Source organism: Leucopleurus acutus (assembly GCF_964270905.1).
Source record: "Leucopleurus acutus genome assembly, chromosome: 14".
NCBI lineage: Eukaryota > Metazoa > Chordata > Mammalia > Artiodactyla > Delphinidae > Leucopleurus > Leucopleurus acutus.
Window position 1 is genome coordinate 40916034 of NC_139156.1, and position 21800 is coordinate 40937833.

At 34.5% G+C, this 21800-nt stretch overlaps 1 protein-coding gene across 7 annotated transcripts in view; it reads right to left on the reverse strand.

The window, feature by feature from the left end:
* PCDH15 (protocadherin related 15) overlaps positions 1 to 21800 on the reverse strand; it is a gene marked incomplete at both ends in the record, with an annotated part of 708164 nt that overhangs the window by 59095 nt on the left and 627269 nt on the right. The gene's annotated exons all lie outside the window — the stretch shown is intronic.

Below are 21800 nucleotides of genomic sequence, written 5' to 3' on the forward strand. Positions count from 1 at the left end.
GTGGAGCACAGGCTCTGGACACGCAGGCTCAGCAGCCATGGCTCACGGGCCCAGCCGCTCCGCAGCATGTGGGATCTTCCCGGACCAGGGCACGAACCCGTGTCCCCTGCATCGGCAGGTGGACTCTCAACCACTGCGCCACCAGGGAAGCCCTAAATCTAGATATATATATGAAGAGATCCTAATTAGTTAGTGCCATATCAAAATTAGAGAGGGTTAGAATACCAATCCAGCTTCCTTTTTCATCAGCTTGTATCCTGATTAACCAATTTTTTTCCTGGTTGTAGGTACTTATGTTCTACATGTTGAGGTTTCTTCACATTTAGAATTTTAAAAGAAATAGTTGCTTAGAATACTTTTTTAAAAATAAAGCTGTGAGCATAATAATATTAGCCTGGCTCTATGGTTTCTACTTCAGGGGAATTTTTCAGCATGCCAATTTGAGAATTATGTCACAGTGAAATATTTGAAAGTGGAATGGTGGATGAGATAGTTTTTAGTGAATTTATACAAGGCTATGTAACTTTATTCATGATACTAGATGGGTAACATTTATATCTTAATTATTATAATTACTATTTTTATTATCTGGTTATTCTTATTTTATTAAATATTATTGTTAAATATCAGATATCAAGCATTTATGATTTACCATTACAATGCTAATAATTCTACAAAAATAATTTTGTTTAACAAAACTAAAACTCTGAGGAATATATTATTCTAGTTACATAAATTAGTGCCGTCCAATAGAATTTTCTGCAATGATGGAAATACTCTACATGTCTTCTGTCCAATGCAGTGGTCACTAGCCACATATGACCACTGAACACTTGAAATGAGGCTAACATGACCAAGGCAGTGAAATGTGAATTTTTTATTAAATGTAAATAGCCAAAGACTACAAAGTAAGTGGTAAAGTTGGGCTACAAATAATGACAATAACAGTAAATAATAGCAAATGTGTGTTGAGATTCAGCGTAAGTTTGAATCTCTGGCTTTAAATCCTATATATGTGCTTAACCATTTAAAACATTTCAGGATAAATTTATCTGTTAGACAAGGTAACTTAAAGTAAAAAAAATCCAGATATTTTGCTTCAGGATAAAATATTTCTTGAAATTCGTAAGTTAAAATTCTCAGCTTTAGAATAGGACAAGCTCGAGCTACCAGCTCATCTCTTTAAATGCTCCATATGTTTTACATAACGGCAGAGCTTAGTTTTTGCATTAGAGGAATAGTAATTAGATTCCAACATAGGTCACATTATCACTAAAGAGAAAAAAAAGAAAGAAAAATAGTTATCAAAGTGTTTATTTTTAAGCTTTGAATCCAGGTTTTTATTCATTTAACAAAGTATAAAATAAGAAATAAAAAGCACATTCCCAACTAAAATTAAAATCAGTTTGAATTAAGTAATCAAAGACATTTCTTTCATATACTGAGAGCAAATTTAAGACATGCTGAATCAGTCAAAGATTAGGCTGAATATCATCCTTTCACTTATGATTAACATAGGTATTTCCCCTGAAATAAACATTTTACCATTAATGCAAACTTTATTGAGGTGTAAGAAACTGGCACAAAAATGTACAAATCATAAATACACAGCTCAATAAAAATTTGCAAAATATACACATCCAATGGACCAGCACCTGCATCAAGAAATCAAACATTACCACCATCCCAGAACGTCCATCATGTCCTTCCAGCCATACCCAGTTCGCCAGAGAAACCACTATCCTGATTTCTAACACCATTGATTAGTTATGCTTATTTTTAAACTTTATATTGATGGAATCATAATACATGGTCTGTTTCCTGTCTGACTTCTTCTACTCAATTTTGTGTTGTAAGATTGTAAACCTCAATATTTTAAAATAAACCCTGTAACACAACATAATCACATTTAGAAAAGAAAAGGCAGTTAAAGTAAAATCATCATGATTGCTTGGTATATTAAGCCTCTTTGCACAGTTCTTACTGATTAACTTCCATTTCAATAAACAAGTAATTTCACTTTGCTCTATTCCTAATTTATTAAATTATTATAACCACAAAGTGCCATATTTTACCTTAACAGATTAAGGTGTTTTTAAATATACTTTTCCTGAAACAAACAATCATTTAATACAAAAGTTTGGGTAACTCAGAAATATCTTTTTTAAATGATTTTCCCTAGTACATTAGTAGCAAATTGTCAAAAATGAGATACAAGGTTTAAAAAAATCATGTTTACTGGACCTTTTTTTTTTTAATTGAATGAAAGATTTCTTAAATTCTATAGTGCTTTACAATTTTCAAAACTTTCACACAGATGATTTTATATAATCCCATTATAACCGCTTTTTTTTTTCTCCTACTCCTATATTGCCCCTCTCCCCTTCCCTCTTTCCACTGGTAACCACTGGATTGTCCTCTATATCTGTGAGTCTGCTTCTTTTGTGTTTTTTTTTCAAATATATAAAACTTTACTGTCATATGTATGTTGTTAGTAATGACTCCACTTTAAATTTTTAATCTTTGAGTAGGTTTGATCCTCTTTGGAATCTGAAAAGATCTTATTTCAGAAAACACACATAAGGATAGTTGCCAGAACCACTAGCAGTCTTTCAAATCTACCCCCTCTCTCCCAAGTATAGTTGAAACTAACAAGTTAAAACATGAATGATAAAAATTCCAGTAGGTACTCTACTTATGATCAATTTAAAGGAGTATTAAGTTTAACTTTGTCTATTCAATTTCAATAAACACATGATTTAAAACAAAAACCTATATGCAGTTGACCCTTGCACAACTGGGTTTGAACTGCGGAGGGTCCACTTAAAGTCAGTGACTGAGGCTGGGTCAGTCTCAGGTTAACAACCTGTCAAGTGCTCTTTAAACCACAAAGTCCATTTACATTATTTGTGTAATGTTATGTTATAGCTGCTGTGGCGAGCTAACTTTTATTGAGCTATTATGATTTTCCAGGTGCTATGTAAATACTTTTCATACATAATCTCATGCCATCCCTTCTTTTAAGTTTTTTTTTTTTTTTTCGGTACGCAGGCTTCTCACGGTTGTGGCCTCTCCCGTTGAGGAGCACAGGCTCCGGATGCGCAGGCCCAGCGGCCATGGCTCACGGGCCCAGCCGCTCCACGGCATGTGGGATGTTCCCAGACCGGGGCACGAACCCATGTCCCCTGCATCGGCAGGCGGACTCTCAACCACTGCGCCACCAGGGAAGCCCTTGAGTAAGTTTTATTGTTATTATTTTATAGGTGAAGAGATGGAGGCACAGAGAGATTAGTAAGTTGCTCATAATCACAAAGATAGTTGATAGCAAAGTTGGGTAAGTCTCATTCTAAAACCTATACTATAACCACTACATTCAATATGTCAAAATAAGTACCAGGACTAAAATCCCAGTGAAAACAACATTAAATGCTAGATAAATGATCTTCAGAATTTTTCCTAGACATATCAAGGAGATAGAAAGACACTAATAAATATGCAGGTCAACAACCAAGAGAAAGCAAGAATACAAACAGCTTAGTACTGATGGTAGTTTCACCTAGAGGGTTTCTTCTGATCTAGGTGAACTTAAAATTTAATTTATGAGGTCTTGAGTGGCTCAGAGAATAGGAGGCAAGACCGAAGGCCCACGCATAGAAGTTAGTCTAAAGACTCCCCTCTCAAGAATGCTAAATTCTCACTTTAAGGGTGAATGAGAAAGTCATCTCTCCTTTCCAGCAACCACTGCCACTACCACCCAAAACTAAAAAGAAAACTGCCTGGTTTAAACCTTGATGTTGAATGCAGTGCAGAAAAAAGAAACAACCAAACAACAACAGAAAACAAAAACAAAAAAACCCCAAAACTTCCTTGAGACTCAATCCATAACCAACACAAGCCTTCATCGGAGTTTGTAGCCTTTATTCACACACTACCAATGCCCTCAACTCAAGGATAAACCACAGTATTCTCAATTTGTAAATTTGGTGGTCCTGAGCTCTACCTGAATGAACAGAAAACCCACAACTGAGAATTTGAGAAACTGGTCTTTGATAATGGCCTGGCCTCCTCACAGAAGCAAGCACTTTTTCAAAAAAGCTACCTCCAACATATGCCTCAAAGAATTCTAACAAATAAGGTGCAAGAAAGATGAAAACTTAAAGTCACATAATTCTCAAAATGAACAAGAAACAAAATACCACGAATAAAGAGTCTGTTGTGATAAAAAATGAAAGTCGAACCACAAAGGCTTTAGATATTTGAATTAGTGGACAGAGAGCATAAAGTAAATGAACAGTATGTTCCACTAAACAACAGTGATCTTTAAAATACAAATAAAATGAGAATAGTTGAACTTAAGTAAAATGTATTTTCTAGAAATGAAAAAAATAATAATTGAAATAAAAAGCTCATAAATGAAGTTGTTAGAAGGTTAGGCATAGGGCACAAGAGTATTAGTGAACTAAATGACAGAGCAAAAGTTAGGCCTGATGCATTCTGGGGGGCTAAGTACCAGTCTGGGAGGAAAAGCTTTGCCTAAAATGTCATTAGTGAACTCAAGCATGAATAGAGCAAAAGAGCCAAAAGGTTAGAGCCAAGAGGTTTTTTCTTAAATAAATAAACCATTGTGTATATAACCTGCATTGTTTCCTTAAAAATGGGAAAACATTCATAGAGATATTCTATGAAAGGGAAAAAATTATAAATCTAGTCCATCATTTTTTAGATAGTAATAAGGGGACATCTAACAAGTTTGGCTAAACAAATGTCTAAAAATTAAAACTGATCTATCATGAAAACTCTAAATGAATCAAATTTACTAAAGAATGAATGTCACTTTATTTATAACATCAGCTTCTTTATAATCAAAACTTTATACTGGGTTCCTGACACAGCCATTATTATGTAGAAGAGGTGACTCTGGAAGATCTGACTCACTGACTTTTGTGAGTTTCTCTTAGCAAAATCAGGAAAGTTATGTCTAGAGCTGTTTTTAAAAAATGAAAGTCAGAAATGAATATTATAATTATATTTGCTGTAATTATATTTTTAAATGAAGGTTAAGACACAGGAAACCACTTATGCATTTCTAAGACCTCATCTGGAAATTTTAATGCACACAGGTGCCCAACATTAAGAGAAAATCACCAAGTAACTGCTTCTATCATACAGGGGAGTAGGTGAGCCCATTAATTTTCTCACAGCCTAAATAACTGTTCCCCTCTGTTGCCTAAATGAATACTATGGATGCAGAAATATTAGTGGAATAATTAGTGATATCCAAAGAACTTCCAAAGCCCATTAAAGTCCAATAATGCTAACTTTAATTTTGCTTCTCAATTAGACCCCGTTTTAACAGTTAACAGCACTGAAGGCTCACTCTCCCTGAAATAGAGTGTAAATATTTTTGAATGTCAGGGTGAAAGTTCTCAAATCTCACATTACCACGACCAATGTCAGTATGTCAAGCTGTGTTTGTAAGGGACAAAATGGCTCGTGCATTTTTAGAAACTACAAAGAAACCTTCATTTTAAAGACCTTAAAGGCAATATGTCCAACATATAATAAAATGTAAATAAGGAAAGTCTCAGGTAGATTGATCTAGTTAGAAGGCTATTTAAGACTTCTGTAAAAATGAAAACAAAAAAAAAAAGAGAGGAAAGAAACATTTTAAATAAGAAATCTTAGTATTTAAATTTTATAAGAACATCAAAAAAAGGACCATAGTCCAATAAAATAATCTCTAATTTCAATATGCCCATTAATCATTTACCTAATTATAGTTAAGTAAAAGTCTAATGTAATTCAGAGATATTCTAATGAGTAAAACACAACTTGGTGTAGAAACAACAATTTAATAATGGTTTGTAAGATCATGCAACACAGAATTACGGAATTTTCAGGGGTTTTATTATTATTTTATCCTAGTTAGAATTTGCCAGTTTACTCTTAAGTTCAAGAGTGGTGGCAAATATCACACAGTAGTATCTATTTGAAAAATTAAAGAGAGAAACTGACCTGAAGATTAGCAAAATATTCCTTTTATAATTTTTTTAAAGTTATACATTGAAACATTCTGTATTACAGAAGGCATGAGAGTTCAAAATAATCAAGTCCTGCATTTATGTAATAACTGAAACTTTTTTTAGTTTTATTTCCATTTCCTTATAAAATATATTAAAAAATAAATATTATCTCAAAAAATAATTTATTCTTTTCATGATTGCTAATATAATGTGATCATATATTCTTCAATGATGCTTTGAAATGAACTCTGAAATCATTTTTTTTAACTTCTCATTCATGTGGAAAAGAAATTGCACTCTATTCAACAGACATAGTATGAAAAGAAAATACAGGCACAATTTCAGTCCTCTCTTTGAGAGAGGAAACTAGTTTTTAAAGTTGATTTTGGATCATAAAATATTATGGATTTTTACCAAAAACTTACTTATATTAAAATGTTTAAGAAATTTGTACTTTTGCAGAAATTCTGTAGTTACAAATCCTAAATCTTTCCGTATTCAAAAGAAATTAAATGACGTATTCATTATCTCTGACTTTCTGGTTCTTCCTTAGTTACATTACATTTGATCAATCCAAACCAATTTTAGTTTCTTCTCATCTCCCACCCTCCTAGTCCTTCTTCTGGCTACCATACTTGATCCTCCTTCTGTCTTCTTTTTGCCTGGTAAGGGCATCAGTACCTATGGATTGAACTGAGCTAAAAATCTCAGTAGACACTTCAACTGTCTTATCTCACACCTTGCCTTTCTACTCTCAGTCCATCAGCAAGCCCTCTGAGTTCTACTATAAAATCCTTCTCACTTCAGTGACTATCCATGAAGCTGATATTGCCCAAAATCAGGCTCTCCTATCACATTTTTAAATTCAGCAATAGCTTAAAAATGACTGATAACACACACCTCCCAGAAGATGAACTTTAAGACAAGTCCATGAAATATTCACAATCTGATCCTAGTTTAACATTTCAATTTCTTGCCCTACATTTACTCTATTTATATTTCTCCAAAACCAATCACATTACCTACTTTTTTTTTCCTGAACAATCTATGTTCTTTCATGATTCCAGGCCTTTGCACACATGGCTTCTTCTCTCTTAAATGTCTCTTGTCTGCTAGGCCACATGATACTCACTCCTGGACTATACTATGGCATGCATGTTTGCACACACACATTGAATATATGTAATGTTGAATAAGGCACTAAAACCTCAGCTTAAATTACTGCTTTTCTGAAGGCTGGCCTGACTCCCCTAGGGAGTGCTGCTTCCACCTACATGTTTCCAGTAGTATATTTTATATTATTTTTAGTATAGCATTTACCTTTGCATATTACAATATTTAAGTGTCTTTATTACACATAAAGTGTGTTTCTATTCATATCTTTTATTCTAATATCATGTCCAGCAAGTGGTCAAATAATGTTTGGCTGAAATGTCAGTAGAAGAATACCAGAGATCAATATTTAGAAGTGACGGATGTGAGCTTGAATCTACCACTTATTAGCTATATGAGCTCGGGCAAATAACTTTCTAGGGCTTAGTTCCTCATTGTAAAATGAGGAAAATAGGACATGCTGAATAGGGTGGCTGTTGAATATTCACTGAGGTATGAAATGGAGTGCCTCGCACAAACAATCGAGATCATGTCATCTTTATGATTTTATAACTAGTATTCTCAGTCATTAGTCAGCCATTGAGAATTTTGTTTATTTCAAACAAAAGAGAGTGTATTTCCATTTCAGATAAAACATAGCATTAAGAGTAGGATAAAAAATTATGATAATCGGGGCTTCCCTGGTGGCACAGTGGTTGAGAGTCCACCTGCCGATGCAGGGGACACAGGTTCGTGCCCCGGTCCGGGAATATCCCACATGCCGCGGAGCGGCTGGGCTCGTGAGCCATGGCTGCTGAGCCTGCGCGTCCGGAGCCTGCGCGTCCGGAGCCTGTGCTCCGCAACGGGAGAGGCCGCAACAAGTGAGAGGCCCGCGAACCGCAAAAAAAAAAAAAAAAAAAAATTATGATAATCAAGTAAAATTATTTACAAAGAGATAAAAAGCTGTAAATTTTGTAAAACCACCCCACAGAACATCAAAGTTAAAGCTTGAAAGACAGTTACTAGATAGCATTTATATGTAATAAAATTGCTAGTTTTTATTTGTGTGTTTGTATGTTTGTTTTGTTTTGGCCAAAAAATAGCATTGGCCAACCTGTCTTTAACCTAATTGCCTTTGGCTAACTTGCTCTAATCTAAATAGTTCTTCAGCCAATGAAGAATTGGCACTGACAATGACTGAAATAATTAAATGTAGGTTGACTGTCAGCACTGAAAAAGAATAATATATAGAAGATTATAATCAGGAAAGATCTGGGAAAACATCAGAGATAATCTGAAGGTATAACCAGTGTCCTGCATTGGGCTAAGCACTTTATGAATAGAGTATCATTTAATTTTCTTAACTCTGGGATGGGTAGAAGGAACTAAAGACATTCTGTAAATGGTATTCCAAACTGTGGAAGACTCAGTATATGACCCCAAATCACACAGTTGGTGAGCAGAACTTTTAATCTTTGACTTTAAGGCCCATGAAGGATTTGCCAACAGACTTATTGTGCCTAGAGAAGTATGTGGTGGGGTGAAGATTATTACCAGTCTCCTTGCTTCAGAGGTAGCCCCTGTACTAAGCTGACAGATTTCATTAAAAAATGCACTTTAATATTTCTCAATTTTTTCCTTCTGTGCAGATACTATCAGAGTTCAGTAGGAATTAAATTAAGACAAGTAGCTTCATCTCCACATCTCTCTTTCAGGACAAAGCAGAACACAAACACTGGCAGGAAATAGAGTTGTTTATATCCTTATCCTGGTTGTGCTGCTCCATTAAATGACATGTTGAAAGAGAATTCAATATTTTAATTGCATTTAGTGCTAATCAGACCCTTATAAATGTATGTGAGATTACACATTTTCACTGTGTTCTTTTCCTTTTCTCATTAGTTATCCCTAATTTTCATGATGATTATTAACATAACGTTAATATGCTCAGGAGGTGCCAGGAAAGATGAAGTGTCATGCTGTGATTCATTAAAGCCAGAGAAAGGACTGCTTCATGTTTCAACTTTTTAACAGATAGTTCATTTATAAACTTGAAAGATAAATTTTTTGCGTTCAGAATTTTCTATTAATACTTTTTCTTGGAGAAATGGTATTTTTGACCACGTCTATCTACAAGGGGGGAATTTAAGGGATGTCTTTAACATTCTTAAATTGCTGGACTTTTCCAGTCTGGGATTACTTTTTTTATATGGCTTTAGTACCTTCTTTCTGAAAAAGCCTATTTAAGAAATTTTACAGATATCTTAATTATGTTTCTATTTTAGTTAAAAGAACTTCAAGATTTTTTTTCTACTTCTCAGACATATGTTAGTTATTGAAGAGAACCTCGTCCAATTTTGTGGTTTGCTATGGCATGGTATGGTATGATAAGGACCAAAAAAAAAAAAAAAAACCCAATATGCCCTTTTTTAAAAATATTCTTTTTAAAACTGTCCTCTGGATAAGTTGATACTGTACTATCTGAAGGCTGAAATTTCTCCTAGCTGTGCTGTTAGGCTTTGTTTCTCAAACGTCACACCTGTATATATAGAGATTTTTTTCTTCTTAAATTTGCTATGGCTTCCTAAAAGGGAAATATCAAGCTATCGACAATTACTGATAAATAAAATATATACAAAAATACTTCATAATGCAGTGTTAAGATACTACTACTCATTTAAAACTTATAAATATGTTTCAAAAATATCAACATGATCATTGCTTATGTAAGAGAACTGACCACTCATTTAAAATATGTAAGTTGAAAAAGTTATATTGATTACTTCTCATTGGGATAATATCTTAATATTAACTTTCAGCTTTTATAATTATTCTTTATTCTACCATTAAGGTAAGAAGAAAAATTAGTGGTCCATACTGATGCTAAAGGTGAGTTCTAGAAAGACATGCCCACTATTTGGTTTCAAGGGCAATAATAAAATACCTGAGCATTCAATAGAATTGTGTTTTTAATAACTTATATGCACTCTGCATGCTGAATTAAGAACATCTGGAGTCTGAGATTATGATTATCTTATAGGCAAAAAGAACTACTCAGATAAAATAACTAATAATGACTGTGAATATTTATTGAGAGATTTCTGGGAGACAGGCACTGTGTTCATGCTTTTTATGCATTTTTAAAATTTATAACAAAAGAAATTTGTTAGATAGTACTGCCATCACTTGTAGATATGATGCTTAGAGAAATTAAGAAATTTGTCCAAGGTTACACAGCCCAGTAGTAGTTAAAGGACAAAAATCCAGATTTGTGTTCTTCGTTATGTTTTTGGAAAAGATACAGATTTAAATATCAAAACTTCATTTTTATGGCCTTTATGTTTTTTATTCATTTACCTGATATTTTATAATCTTGGGATTTAGCATATTCATAATATTTGATTAACCTTTAATCAATATTGACTTAAGTGAAAAGTTCCCTAGTTCCCTAAGTCATTCCTGCTGTCATAGAAGGAGCAGAGGCATTCCTGTTCTATTCATTTCCTGCCTACAGAAGTACTTTTTTTGTACTTTTGGTCTCAGTCTCATCCCACTCTCTAATTTTAGCTCTAATCCAGAATTGTAAACCCACAAAAAGCCCCTCCCTCAAAACTGGTTGTCTCAGTATCACCTGGCCTTGCCCTTGTTACTGAACCCTGCAGTGAGTGTGTTCTGAGCTCACCTCCGGGGCCTTCTAGGTCTGGAAGGCACACTATATGTTTCCTGTGATGCTTGTTCTCTGCTGAGCACCTAAATCCTTCTTTCACCTGGTTCTTCTAAAACTTCAATCTGTTTCCTCTCACTTATTCTTCCTACTCAGCTCTGATTCTTGGTCAGTGCTCTATATCATAACATAACAGCAAGGCTTTTGCCTGTGCTCATGTGTCTTGCAAGGACTTAGCAATCTGTTTCTAACCTGTGGATACGATCACACAATTTTCAGGTCCAAATCTTATCTCTCTGGCTTATTTTGGATTCTGAAACCAAGAACCAGATAATCCCATGTGCTTGTTCATACCAACCTGCATTCTCTCTACCAATACTATCTTCCAGATTCAACCTACCATGCTTGATAACTGGCATTTCTCAGTCACAGCCACCAATAACATAGTGTCCCATCTTCCCAAAATATGCTTTCTTGCTAAAAATCAAAAGAAAACTATGTGGCGTTGTTTCACTAAGAATTAAAAATAGATAATTCCTTAATATTAACTACACAGAAGGCTAATAAGAAAAATATGAACTCCTCTACTTTGGTCAGAATTATTTTACACCTTCCAAGAAAAACAGCTTGAATTACCAGAAAGTTGAATAAGCTTCTACCTTTTGTTTTTATGAATTTAGCACTTTTTAAACATTTAAAATTTTTATTTTTATTTTTCAAATTATATCTCTAGACCTAACCAGCATCTAGATCAAGAAATAGCGTGCGTTATCAGTCTCCTCCTAAGAATAACAACTATTCTGATTAGACTAGTTTTTCCTGTTTGTGGACTTTATATAAAGGGACTTAAAGAAATTTGTATTTTTTGTCTGAATCCATTTGCTCACATATATTAATGTATGTACTGTTGCTGGACATTGAGGTTGTTTGCAGCTTTTTGATTTTACAGACAGTTAACGTATTTACAAATAGTGGATTTTTTGTACATATCTCTTATGAGCATATGTATTCATTTTTGTTGTGTAAAAACTCAGGAGTAGAAATTATGAATTAGGGGATATGCATATGTTCACACTTAGTAGATGATGTCAAACTGTTTTCCAAAATATTGTTCCAATTTATAACCCTTTGGCAATATCTGAGAAATTCAGTTGTTTTGAAATTTGGTTTTGTCTTTTTTATTTTAGCTATCCTGATGAACATGTGGTGATTTCTTATGGTTTATTTTGTAATTCCCTAGTAGTTAATAAAGTTGAATTCCTCTTTATACATTTTTTTGCCAATTTTTAAATCTTTATTCATGGTCTATTCCAGTCTGATTCCTATCTTTTTATCTTGAGCTCTTTGTTTTGTTCTGTTTTCACTCATCAGTTTGTTAGAGTTCTTATATACTCTGAATTGGAGATCTTTGATATTGTCTTGTAGCATATCTTCAGGTCTATTGGCTTCAGGTGGTAATAAAGTCTTTCAAATTCCTATGAAACTCATTGACTTTGTCTTTTTATGGATCACTGGGATTGTAAGAGGCCATGACTGCTAGGAAAAAAAAAAATCCTGGGAACAAATAAAATGAGGCACTATAAAAAGAGATATAAATTTACAAAAATTAGTGTAGCAACCACATAAAGTTTCAGGATCTACTTGATGAGAATTTCTAGAGTTTTACTATTCCTATTCATTAGAATGCATTTTTGTGATTGCAGACATTTCTGTGTCTGTTTTTGAAAAAAATTTGAAAAGTCTCTTTGTAATTCTCATATATACAGTGACTTATTAACTAACCGATGTAAATTATATTCTCTTTATGTACATAGTCTTGCTCCAGGCCTGCTGGTTTTCATTAATGTAAATTCATTAGAATTACTAGGGAGAGTCATCCATTCTTTATGACTTTTTTAGAAATGAATTTTCTTCAAAATACATTTTAGGGAAATCTACTACTTTACTCTTCTCATTGGCAGTACTAATAGGCAATTCAAAAATAAAGTGTATTTAGAGAAGTATGAATAAAAACCTTTTAAAAAGCTCACTTTTATCATTTTTGCTAAGATTGGTGTTATAGGTCTCCTGTGTCAGTTCAGTACAGCACAAAGTTAAATGGAGGTTTAAAGAATTTCAGAAGAATTTTCAAAAAATTTCAGAAGAATTCTGATTGTCAATATTCCTACCAGGTGATGGAAGATATGGTCCTTGAAACATAAAATAGGAATGTATATATAACCATCACCGCTCAACAACATATAAAATCTTCTACAAGAAAATGCAAGCTTGATTCAAAAGATAATATTCCACATCCATACCTTGGATTGTTAGACATTTAATCATCTGAAAGACATGCAAGCATTAAATACATTTCTAATCTCACTAAAGTGTGATCAGACTTTGAAATATATGGGCCACCAATTAATTTAGGGAAGGTTAAATGATTTGGACATTCACCAAATAAACTACTTTTTCTTCATGTACATGCCTGATGGCTTGAAACCCATAAAAAGTTCTCAAACTCTCTTCTTTTAAGGTAATTTCCAGTTATGAGAGCTATTTTCCTCTACTTTTAAGGACTCCAAATTTGTCATTCTTCAGATATTTATAGCCTGTAAAAAAAATAGTCCCATTCCTATTTTAAGCAATAAAAATTAAGGCAATTCTTAAGTTACATTCAAACCAACAATTGTAAATTGAGTTACTACTACATAAATGAGATGATTTTAGATCTCTCTTCTGGACAATAAAAAGAGATTTTTGCAGAGAAGGGGAAGAGAAAGAGAGTAAAACATATATGTGGAATTATTTTATCTGGAAACTCCATTTGTGGCTACAAAGATAGATGTGGTCTTGTCCATGTATAATACTAGCAACAAAACTATAATTTTCTGCTTGTTCTGACCAAAAGAGGCAAATGTTATGCATCAGAAACTGGTGATGGTGCTATGTTCATATACCTCAACTTGCACAGGGGAAAATACAGGCTTAGAATGTATAGACTCTTAGACACAGAGTGGTTAGTAACCATCTGTTTGCATATACTCCATAGAATTCAAAAATAGACATGAGGTCTTTTCCAAAAATACATAAGATACAATAATATATAACAAAAATACACCAGTTGTTAGGAAAAAATAATTTTCTTGACATTTGGTTTCTCCAGAGTGGTTAAATCAATGGAAAACCATTGGAAAACCAATGGAAAACCATTCATAAAGATATCACCAATCTAAGCTTCTAATTTTGACAAGAAGGGAAATTACCAGAGAAATGATAGGTCCTGTCACTCTCAGTGCTGTAACCAGGCCCAAGAGTTTAATTTAAAGTGTATTTTACTTATCTGAAAGTCAATAATTCATTCAAGTATTACATGGAAAGTCTTGATTAAACATATTAAAAGGCATAACTACATGTGAAAATAAATAAAATTTCTAACACCACCTTAAGATGTTAAGCACCACCTTAAGATGTTAAGCACAATGTATCTATAATGTCATTAAGTTAGTGAGAAAGCATGATACTTGCTTAGATGAAATGTGAATTCTAGTAGAGAAAACAAGCACATAGATACATGATAACAATATAATATCTAAATTAGATAGATAGATAGATAGTAATTCAGTTATAGGGTTATAGCCAAGAAGACAGTGAGCCCTCAGGCACCTGTGTGCATTCACTTTGTTCAAGGTAAAAATCATAGAAGGTTAGACGGCATGGTAATCATGAAGGAAACAAATGGTAAGATCTCCTAAGAAACATCACTCTTGAAACAATAAGTAGTGTTTGTATAAAGCTGGGTTTCCCAGAGTTGGCAAAGGGGAATCAAAATTACTATTTCATGGGATTCAGACTGGTACTTGTTTACATCTTTGTTATATGGAGCAACTAGGGAGAAATTGTCATAAAATAATCCACCAGCTTCAAGTGACCATAACTTCAAGTAAACCATAAAAACTGTGAAAAATAAGTGCTTTGGATTTCAGAATTTGACCTTTACAATGTAGTTATCAAATATAACAATTCTCTTAGGGTACTTGGCTTTTTTTCCCCCACACTGTAATTTTCCTAAGGTAAATAACATGCAAACCATCAGACGCGGTTATAGACGTTTAAGGGCACCTAGTTCTAAGCAGTATTTGCATAAGAGAAGACAACTATGGCCCAGAGTGATGAAGTGTAACGTTCCATAGAGAGTTAAGAGCATATCTGGGACTGAATCCAAGTGATGTGACTCCAGCCCAGCGCTGTTCTACCTGGGAGAACAGAGCATTGTCTCCGGGCTAGAGTGCCTGGCTATGAATCCTGGCTTCACTATGGACTAGGTGTACACATTGGGCAGGTTACATATTGTTTCTGTGTCTCAGTGTTCTCATCTATAAATTGAGAATGATAATAGTAGCTACCTCACGGGCTTTCTGAGGGGAACACATGAGTTCATTCCTGACAAGTGTCTAGAGTACTTAGCATTGTGTAAACATGGGGTAAGGGTTTGCTATTAGTACCAGTTTTGACATAAGCCAGGCATGAGTCTGGCCCAGTAAAAGATGCTACATTGGGGAAACACATGTTAAACCCTCATGGGTGTGCTGGAATTGTTTTCTGTCAGACCCATATGAGCAGGCAGAGGGCCAGGGAACAGGATCCCTCAGAGGCCCTTATCTCTGTCTAGAAACAAATTATGTTGCTCTCTGCATTGTTACTCTTGCATATTTCTATACTTTTTGCCACTAAGGAAATTTGCATCCTCTAACCATGGCTGTGGCTTTTTTCTCTCACCAGCGTCTTTCTGCTAAAATCTCTTGCTGTCATTCCAAGCTTATCTAGGCAATGTAATAAAGAATTAGAGATTGGTCAGAATGCTCCCTTTCTTGATGCTTTTTTGAAATATTACTTTCTTTCAGTCCATAAATTTCTTGAATCTGGCTTCTTTATTAACTCAAAGATGTAATGTTCACGGTCTTTTTGACTTTCAGTAGAAATCAAGTCTACATTTTAATTCAATTTTTCTGACACTGAATTTTTCATATCTGCAACTTATAAGGAGGGGTTAATCCTTATTGCATTAACTTCTGGAAAATATCTTCATACTTCAGAAAGATTTAAATTACTCTTGATCACATTTAACTTGTCCCTATATTTGTATTAAATTAGGCTATCGGTTGCAGTTAAAAAGACATGCAATAAACTAGACAAATTAGTTAATAAATTGAAAAGTGTTTCTAAAACCAGATCTGACTTGTTACCTTAATAGAGGGGGTCATAATTCACAGAGGTCATCTCAATTTGAGAAGCAGTTAGTTGCCATGTTAATTATCTCCACTTTTTTCATAGGAACTCAATATGTTATTTTCTGCCAACGTTCTACCCCTGCCAAGATACTACTCCTCACTTCCCATAGAAAGCAATGTGATACAGAGATTACAAGAAAAAGCCTTGAACTAAGGTAAACTTAAACTTTTAATTCTGACTTCATTGGTTATTGGCTGAGTAATACTTGGAAAGCTATATAACGTTACTAATCTTCAATTTTTCCAACAATAAAACAAGGAATAATTGCATCTACTTTATAGGTAAGTGTGTTTATTTGTTTTATTCGTTTGCTTCTTTATTTAAACACTTTCGGTAGGCTAAAATAAAGAGGTTTTCACAGTTCTCAGAAAAGTAATAAAGACAAATAAATGGCAGCTATTGTTATTAACAAATAATATTCACTGACTGGTATTTTCCAACAGCCCAAGAGGGACAATATTCAAAGGTCTAGCTTAATCTTTCTTACCTCACACAGAAATTTTTGAATAATATGACAAATATTCATGACTTTTCAACCTTGTTTTTACTGGATAAATAGTTGCTGTTTTAAAGTTCTTTCTATATTCTGGAAACTGTTTCTTTGAGTTTTTTTTTTTAAATATATGTTGTAAATATTTGCTTTCAGCTAATTGCTTGTATTTTAATCTTTTATGCTGTCTTTGTCATTGTAGTCCATTATTCTGATGTAATGAAATTTATCAGTCATTTTTCATTAGCATATTTCAGTTATCAATGTTCAACAAAACAAGAAAATTACAGACCAATATCACTGATGAACATAGAGGCAAAAATCCTCAACAAAATACTAGCAAACAGAATCCAACAACACATTAAAAGGATCATACACAATGATCAAGTGGGATTTATACCAGGGATGCAAGGCTTCTTCAATATATGCAACTCAATCAATGTGATACAACATATTAACAAATTAAAGACTAAAAACTATATGATCATCTCAATAAATGGAGAAAAAGCTTTTGACAAAATTCAACACCCATTTATGATAAAAACTCTCCAGAAACTAGGCACAGAGGAAACCTACCTCAACATAATAAAGGCCATATACAACAAGGCCACAGCAAACATCATTCTCAATGGTAAAAAACTGAAAGCATTTCCTCTATGATCAGGAACAAGAGAAGGATGTCCACTCTCACCACTATTATTCAACATAGTATTGGAAATTCGAGCCACGGCAATCAGAGAATAAAAAAAAATAAAAGGAATACAAATTGGCAAAGAAGAAGTAAAACTGTCACTGTTTGCAGATGACATGATACTATACATAGATAATCCTAAAGATGCCACCAGAACACTAGAGCTCATCAATGAATTTAGTAAAGTTGCAGGATACAAAATTAATACACAGAAATCTCTTGCATTCTAATACACTAACAACAAAAGATCAGAAAGAGAAATTAAGGAAACAATACCATTTACCACTGCAACAAAAAGAATAAAATACCTAGGAATAAACCTCCTGAGGAGGCAAAAGACTTGTACTCAGAAAACTATAAAACACTGATGAAGGAAATTAAAGATGACACAGAGGTGGAGAGATATATCATATTCTTGGATTGGAAGAATCAGTATTGTGAAAATGACTATACTACCCAAAGCAATCTATAGATTCAATGCAATCCTTATCAAATTACCAATGTCATTTTTCACAGAATTAAAAGAAAATATTTTACAATTTGTATGGAAACACAAAAGACCTCAAATAGCCAAAGCAGTCTTGAGAAAGAAAAACAGAGCTGGAGGAATCAGGATCCTGGACTTCAGACTATACTACAAAGCTAAGTAATCAAGAAAGCATGGTACTGGCACAAAAACAGAAATATAGATCAATGGTACAGGATAGAAAGCCCAGAGATGAACCCACGCACCTATGGTCACCTAATCTATGACAAAGGAGGCAAGAATATACAATGGAGAAGAGACAGCCTCTTCAATAAGTGGTGCTGGGAAAACTGGAAAGCTATATGTAAAAGAATGAAATTAGAACACTCCCTAATACCATACACAAAAATAAATGCAAAATGGATTAAAGACCTAAATGTAAGATCAGACACTATAAAACTCTTAGAGGAAAACATGGGAAGAACACTCTTTGACATAATCACAGCAAGATCTTTTTTGACCCACCTCCTATAGTAATGAAAATAAAAACAAAAACAAGCAAATCGGGCCTAATTAAACTTAAAAGCTTTTGCACAGCAAAGAAAGCCATAAATAAGACAAAAATACAACCCTGAAAATGGGAGAAAATATTTGCAAATGAAGCAATGGACAAAGGATTAATCTCCAAAATATACAAGCAGCTCATGCAGCTCAACATCAAAAAACTGAACAACCCAATCCAAAAATGGGTGGAAGACCTAAATACATACTTCTCTAAAGAAGACATCCAGATGGCCAAGAGGCACATGATAAGATGCTCAATATCACTAATTATTAGAGAAATGCAAATCAAAACTATAATGAGGTATCATCACACACTTGTCAGAGTGGCCATCATCAAAAAATTTACAAACAATAAATGCTGGAGAGGGTGTGGAGAAAAGGGAAGCCTCTTGCACTGTTGATGGGAATGTAAATTGATACAGCCACTGTGGAGAATAGTATGGAGGTTCCTTAAAAAGCTAAAAATAGAACTATCTAATGACCCAGCAATCCCACTACTGGGCATATACCCTGAGAAAACCATAATTCAAAAAGTCACATGTGTTGGGCTTCCCTGGTGGCACAGTAGTTGAGAGTATGCCTGCCGATGCAGGGGACACGGGTTCGTGCCCCGGTCCGGGAAGATCCCACATGCCGTGGAGCGGCTGGGTCCGTGAGCCATGGCCACTGAGCCTGCGCGTCCGGAGCCTGTGCTCCGCAACGGGAGAGGCCACGACAGTGAGAGGCCCATGTACCGCAAAAAAAAAAAAAAAAAAGTCACATGTACCGCAATGTCCATTGCAGCATTATTTACAATAGCCAGGACATGGAAGCAACCTAACTGTCCATTGACAGATGATCGGATATAGAAGATGTGGTACATATATAATGGAATATTACTTGGCCATAAAAAGGAATGAAATTGTGTCATTTATAGAGATGTGGATGGACCTAGAGTCTGTCATACAGAGTGAAGTAAGTCAGAAAGAGAAAAACAAATATCATATATTAATGCATATATGTGGAATCTTGAAAAACGGTACAGATGAACCTGTCTGCAGGGCAGGAAGAGAGACACAGATGTAGAGAATGGACATGTGGACACAGTGGGGGAAGGGGAGGGTGGGATGAATTGGGAGATTTGGTTTGACATAAATACACTACCATGTGTAATATAGAAAGCTACTGGGAACCTGCTATAAAGCACAGGGAGCTCAGCTTGGTGTTCTGTGATGACACAGATGGGTGGGATGGGGGTGGGGAGGGAGGTCCAAGAGGAAGGGGATATATGTATACATATAGCTGATTCACTTCATTTTACAGCAGAAACTAACACAACATTGTAAAGCAATCACTGTTTATCCATTCATCCATTACTGGACATATAGGTTGTTTCCACCTTTTAGCTATTGTGAATAATGCTGCTATGAACACTGATATACAAATACCTGTTTGAGTCCCTGCTTTCAATTCTTTTGGGTATATGCTAAGGGTGATACTTTTAAGGGACATTAATTCTTGTATTAAAGACTGAAGAGAAAAATTACAAGTTGATTTTCTTCTCTCTCTCCCTGCAATTAAAATGACTGATTGGTGTGATCAATGGAAATCAGTTTTGAAGAATCAGTTGTGACAGTTATCAGCATTAAACCATAGCAAATGTAGCAGGTAGTCCCTAATTAATTCTCTTGTTCTGTGTCCTTTGACACAATCCAGGAATTACTTTAACATGATATGAACATTCATATCATTGAGCCAGAATCCAAATCTTTACATGTGTGTTTAAATAAAAGTCTTAATAATTACTTGCTTTTTTGGTCTAGTTTATTAGAATGCTAACTCTATAAAGGCAGAGGACAGTCTGTTTTGTTTGCCTCTGTATTTTCAACACACACTAGGTATACAATGTATATTTTCTAAAAAAAAAAAAAAGAACTTTAAATAGGTCTCTAAGCATATTAGGTATACCATTTCAGAGTGCACCCATACACAAACATATATATATATATACAAAATTTTCCTTCTTTTACTATCACTTATATTGAATAATTAATTTCAATAATGCTCTCATTGTGTTGCCTTTCTCCTAACATACTTTTAGTAATGCCTTTAATCCACTGTCCATATTTGAAAATAGTAAGTATTGTTTTATTCATTGATATTTTAGTCTCATATTTCTTAGTAAATCCTCTAATATGTTTCCTCTTACCGTTCCTACATATAACACAATTTTAAAAAAATTTATCTTTATGATTTCATGATGGACTAAAAAAATTTAACTTGCGTGTATGGTGGATAAAATCTAACATTACCCCAATATTATACAGTAAGTGGTAAAAAGCCTCTTTCACAATCGTAGGCTGATTCCCTGTTTTTTAAATCATCTTCTGCCAAGATTTGGGCTTGGCTGGCCCTGATCCAGGGCTATTTCTAATAACATTTTTTGCTGCCCTAAGTATGAATTGAAAAGACTTGCTTAACTCACTTTCACTCCGATTAAATTTGTAAAGGAGAAGCTTCCAGGCTTCAAGGCTAAAGGCAGCATTTGAAAATGTTCACCACTGAAGATTTATTACCCCCATCACTTCCTAAGGTCCTTGCCTCCTATCACTGTTCCACAAACACACTCTGAACTTTGTTTTTTCTGGGTTTGGCTTTGTGTTTCCTCTGCTTAGACTATTCTCATTTGCACTTTGAGAAAGTCTAATGGCTCTTCAGTGCCACTCAAATTCTTCATCCCCCAGGAAAACTTTTATGTTCTTTACCAATGAAAATGTCTCCTTCCCTTGAATCCACATAACAATTTGTGCTTTCCTAACTGAATTAATCATAACAGCATATACTTGCATCAATACATTGCTATGCTTTTTCTCACATCCCTTCTCTGTCTCTGTCTCCCCTCCTACATAGAATATTATATGGCATGAAATTGGTTTCCTGAAAAGGACCCCTCTCCCTAGCCTGAATAACCCACTGATCAATTGAAGAAAGGACTGTCCTATGGAATTCTTGGTAGTCCTGGAGAAATAATCAATCCCATCCCTGTCTACATCATCAAAAGTAGTCCATGGCTTCTCTCCGATGCATCTCTCACCCCCCAGATATTTCTTCCCATGTAGCTCTTCACACACCCTAATTTGATTCAGTTTCCCACTTCACCTTTACTTCCACCACCAACCTTTCACCAGGATTCCTTGGAATTCATAGTCCATCATCAGCAATATCGCCTAAATATTCAACCTTCCCTTTGAATATTACCATTACTTTTTTACTCTTCCCACCCTGGTCCTCTCCCCTACATACGATACTGCTCTCTAAGGCTGACTCAAAAAGTGTCTCCCATATCTGACATAGCACAATGCCTAGAGGTAGATAGGTGGCACGTGTCCTGTCTCTGAATCACTGCTTCTAGAACATTATTCTATCTCCTTTGCCACCTTCTCGCAGTTCTTCTGAAGTAAATGCCATCATCAGATAATATCACCCATTAAATTCTCTTACTGCCGTCATCTATAGGTTTCTTGAATAATCTCCTTTATTAATGGAATATTTTAGCA